Source organism: Vicia villosa, linkage group LG6, assembly GCF_029867415.1.
Source record: "Vicia villosa cultivar HV-30 ecotype Madison, WI linkage group LG6, Vvil1.0, whole genome shotgun sequence".
Lineage (NCBI taxonomy): Eukaryota > Viridiplantae > Streptophyta > Magnoliopsida > Fabales > Fabaceae > Vicia > Vicia villosa.
In genome coordinates this window covers 37,133,655-37,138,838 of record NC_081185.1, presented here as the reverse complement: position 1 = coordinate 37,138,838, position 5,184 = coordinate 37,133,655, and the positions used below count along the sequence as shown (strand labels likewise).

Genomic DNA, 5,184 nt, shown 5'->3' with positions numbered 1-5,184 from the left:
GAACTATGTGTGAACCATGTGTGGACCTCCGATTTTTTTAATTCCGGGCCATACCTCTGATCTGTAGAGATACGTGAACTGACTCTTTTTTGTCGCTTAATGCTTTCGCATTTTTTGAAAATTCACAGAGTCGCCACCGACCTTTTATTTTATCCAATTAAGGAAAGGTTTATAAAAGAAACAGAAAAAAGACCTTTAAGAAATTCTGGGTAAGGGGGTAGGTTATACAAAGGGAAGGTGTTAGCACCCTTTGTATCCATGGTTATCCATGGGCTCTTAAGTTTGCTTAGCTCACTTGTTTTTCGATCACTTTTCAATTGCTCTGAAATTGCTCATATGTGGTTTCAAATACCTTTGTAATTTGAATTTTGTAATGATCCGTGTGTGGATGTATACAAAATGCTTGTTTATCTTTCGAAAGATGTTTTGAAAAGAACGTTAACTTTGTAATAACCCGTGTTTGGATGTATACAAAGTATTGTCTTTTTTGAAAGTTTTGAGAAATCAACATTGTATGAGAATTTTGTTTGTTTGATTTGAGCAAGCAAACTAGGAGGTCTACCCTGAGTTGTAAGGTCTTTATCCTATTTCCTTTAAAAATCTATCCTTTCACCGGATATAAAAGCAAGGTTCGATTTTGTACTCAAAACAGTAGAATTTGACTTTGATTTTGAAAGAATGAGAAAGGATTACCTGAAGAGGTGTGTCATACCCCAAAATTTGCCCTCTTGATTTTATATCATCTGCATACGTCCATTAGGACATTAACATAACTTCGCAGTTATTAAAAAAAAAATCATCAAAAAAATTCATGCGTGTGTTCATTTTACGCATTTTAATTCCATTGAACGATTTAATAGCTTTAATGTTTATTTCACTAATTCTTTGAATTTATAGTTTTAATATTTAATTCAATTTTAATGTAAGTTGAATTTTAATTATTAAATCAGGTAATTTTATCATACTATTATTTTTGTTCTTTCATTTTTTCAGGTGCAAACATCCAAGAAATCTCCAGAGGTCCATTGTCTATTTTTTAGTAAGGCCCAAGTTACACATTAAAAAACCCTAAAAGCTATGCTATAAAAAGAGGAGCCATAATTCACAAAAGGGAGAGAAAAACCTAACCTATTCCCACTATTGGTAACTCATACAACCCTTATTCACTTTCATACACTCTCAATCCCTCACGTACAAAAGGAGTTCACACCATCCTTTTTTTATATACACTTTTCATCGCGAACAATTTCACACAAGAAAGGAAGAAAATAGTGTTGTCACTCCACCAAAATTAATCTCAAACTTCCTCCAAACCGTTAATTGCAATCTTCCTTAAAACCTGAACCATGTTCACCAGAATTCCAGAAAATTGATCCATATTTTCAACCTTTTCATCAACCAATTCTCCATCACAAGCTGTAACGTTACTTCTTCCCAATCCTTCTGCAGAACCTTCATCCATTAGCGTAAAACCACTAATCCATCAATTAAACATATTCACAGTTCCATCATCATAAAACCTGCCAAAAAAGCAACAATAATCCAGCGGTTAGTCAATACAACAACAACTTGACGCTCAACAATCACCTTCACAAATCGTACAAGAAGCTTTAATTCAACGCATCTTTATCGACTTAAGAAATCGACTCGTCAGACAAAACACAATAGCTTGAAATCATCACCGATTTGCTACGTCACTTCTCTTGAACCACCAACAACCGCTCAGAGCACGTGCCTGTTACGGATCAGTTTCCACGTCAAAACGAGTGACGCCGGTACACATCAACAAACAGAAGTGGGAAGAATAAATCAAAGGAAGATCACTGAACCTGAGCATGAGGAGGGTCTCATCTCTGTCAATCTGAAGCGCACATGGTAAATAAATTGCCGACGATTGTTCCACGCATAATCGCTTCGTCCACCTCCTCGCCGTCAGGCCCACGGTCGCTGCACCACGCGCAGAACCACCGCGCGAGAAATTCGTGCTCACAAATCTCCGACGAGCACCTCGCCAACAACCGCAACGCAACACAGAGTGCCAACAACCGCAACGCAACACAAAGCACCGACGACTACGATTCAACTTCAGCCAACCTGTTCAGTAGATCCTTCGAACAGCCGCTCCGCGCCGACAACCAAAGACAGCTGCAAGGACGATCGGAAGTATCCCGACAACCTCCTCTCTAACGTTACGTCGGAACCGCCCTTAGATCCATGTGAGTTTTCACCTGTCTTTCCTTTCATTTGATCTCATGAGTTTCTGGGTGATTGATTTGGTAAATATTTGCTTTGTTTCTTTTGTTAATTGTTTGAATATGGGAAAAGAGATGAACTGATATTGTTGTTTTGGTTTTCTTCTGATAACACCGTGTTTTGCATCCAAACTGTGAGATCTACAAGTTTTATATATATATATATATATATATATATATATATATATATATATATATATATATATATATATATATATATATATATATATATATATATATCCAATTACCTTGCGTCTAACTTTTCAAGAGTTGAAAAGTCAAAATCACTCACTATTGTTTCTCATATAATTAATTGGCTTTAGTTTTAATTCAAATAAGGACTACTCAGTGGAACCCATAGAAACTAGAACTCCCTTTATTTTCTATCCTTTTTTATTTAATTGTGCTGTGTGTTATATATTAGGTATAGTGTAGAATGTCTATTATATTTCATGTTCAAATTTGTCTCACGTTAATATAGTTTTTGTAAATAAAACTATTAATTTGTAAATAAATCACTAACTAAAGAATCAAAAATTTAAAAAAATAGGTTTAGAAATAGATTTTACATTTCATATAAAATACAAAAACACTTTTGTTTTATTTTATTAGCACTAGATTAATTAGTTTATTAAACTTTTTTGTTCTAATTAGTTTTTAGTCTTATCAAGTTAATTTTAGTCTAATCGTTAAATTATTTATTATGTTATAAAAAATAATAAAAAACAACACAAAAATATTATAATTAATCTTTTAGAGTTTAATATGCTTGATTTTTTTATATTTCACTTTGTTAATCGTAATTAAAATGTGTCAATATTTTTATCATTCTTCATGCTTCATTTTCTTATATTTGTACTATCATTTTCTTTGTTTATTGCGAGGTACACTCGAGCTGTTCATCTACTCTCGTGAATATTTGCAAATTCATCCCCAATCTCCTCCACTGGATTTGGCTAATTCCAAATCTAAAGGACCAGAACGCGCTGCCCCACCATAGACCGCCAACCATATCAGATCAAACACAAAGCTAAGTACCTTTTATTATTATTCTATTTATTTATTTTTAATTTATTTATCCTTTTATTTTTAGGGTTAACTCAATCGCCCTCGAACCTGATAATGCACTCACCCTCGTTTGTTTGCCATGTTTCTTTCTTTTAGGGTTTGTCAAATGCCAAAGCTACGTCATTGGTAACCCTAAATCTTTTCTGTTTTTATTATTATTACTTATGTCAACCCTATTAAGGGATCCGCTGGTTTCATTTTCCCTTTCCCCATACTGTTGTTATTATTATTGCTTTATAACTGCGTGGTTAGTAATCCTAGGGAGTGATAAACCTTGAATTGAACGTAGAATCATTAATTATGAGATAAATATCTGAATTAACCACGTGATTGTTGCACCCACGCACACTTTTGGGGTAACCTCTCTGTTGCCTTGTTGCCTGTTGCCTTGCTGCCTGTGTATCTTTTGCAGAATAGCCAGTCCCTCGAATACGAGGATACCTCAGCCATGTTGCCTCGATACATACAAATAAAAGTCATAAGTCCCTAAAATGATGCTGCCTTCGATACGCTAGTATGACTTCGACCCTCGAAAGTTGCCTTCGAAAAGGCTGAGGTATCTTCTGGTTGCCTACAATGAAGGCTATTCTGGTCTTTCCCTTAGACTACCTGCCCCTCTATGGCATGGGTCAGTCTTATGGCGAAGGATATTTCGACGACCCTTTAACCTCCAAATGAAAGGCTTCCTGCCCTTATGGCAAGGATAGACCCTTTCACCCTGAAAGGCTGAAAGAACAGACTTTTCAAAATTATAAGGTAAATTGCCCTTAAATTGCTTTGCCTTGCTCTAAAAACATTTTCAATATTCTTTCTCATAATTCTTCAAAAATGGCTACGCTAATTTACGAGCTAAAGTCCATATCTTCTTCTTCTACATTTCTGAAACAAAAAGAGCAAAGCAAATTAAGAGCCCATGGAAAACCATGGATGCAAAGGGTGCTTTTTAAACCTTCCCTTTGCATAATTACCCCCCGAACTCAAAATTTATTTTAAAGGTTTTTTTCTGTTCTTTTAGCCTTTCTGAATTAATTTGGATAAAATAAAAGTCGGTGGCGACTCTTGCTTACCGCAACATTTTTCGATCGATAAAAAGTCAGTTCACCGTATTACAGAACTGGCGACTCTGCTGGGGACTTATTCGATTAAAAGAGGGGTTACCTTAAAAGTTTAGGATCACTTAATTGTATTCTATTGTTTGCTTTGCTTGCTTTATTTTTCAGGGTTGTTTTGGGAATTAACTGAAGGACGAATCCTACACCCGGAATCAAGTACACTTAAGATTAGGAGTGGCATAGTCATGGCGACCTCTTTCACATATGTGGGAGATGAGTCAATATGAAGTTCACACTTGAGTTAGGACTCCATAGCATATGCACACCTTTCTCAAATGAGGGAGGTCTATGTATGTGTCTGTGGGTGCGCCGGAGCTCAAGGACCTTTAGTTACCCTTAACCCATCCTGGCCTTTAGGAACGTAGTGGGGGGACTACTCTTGACAAATGTTAAGAACTAGTCGCTACCCGATGCTACAATTCAGATAGGTTCTTTCTCAAAGTATCATTGCATGGTGCGAATGCATCATGTCCGAGGGTGCTTTAGAAGGGCTGACAATTCTGGATAACTTGTAGAACCTGTTGCTGAAATCTCCTTACCCATAGAAATACCCTTGGGAAGGACACCTGATCAGACTCCATGCAAGCCTTAAGCCAAAAATTGTGTGACTTGTGTGACTTGCTTGTGCTTGCTACTAACCTTCGTTTCCTCGCAGGTTTTGTTAAAAGGACTTGTTTGTCATTACCATCTCACACTAAGTCTAATGAACTGCATTCGCATAACATCATGGCATCATGACATCATAAGCATAA

General features: G+C 36.2%; 1 long non-coding RNA gene across 1 annotated transcript; it reads right to left on the bottom strand.

Moving 5' to 3' along the window:
* Positions 1-1,002: 1,002 nt before the first annotated feature.
* LOC131609114 (uncharacterized) lies at positions 1,003-2,388 on the bottom strand. Its single transcript, XR_009285941.1, has 2 exons — positions 1,830-2,388; positions 1,003-1,735 (listed from the first exon to the last, which is right to left on the bottom strand). It is a non-coding gene; the product is annotated as an uncharacterized LOC131609114 (long non-coding RNA).
* Positions 2,389-5,184: the final 2,796 nt, after the last annotated feature.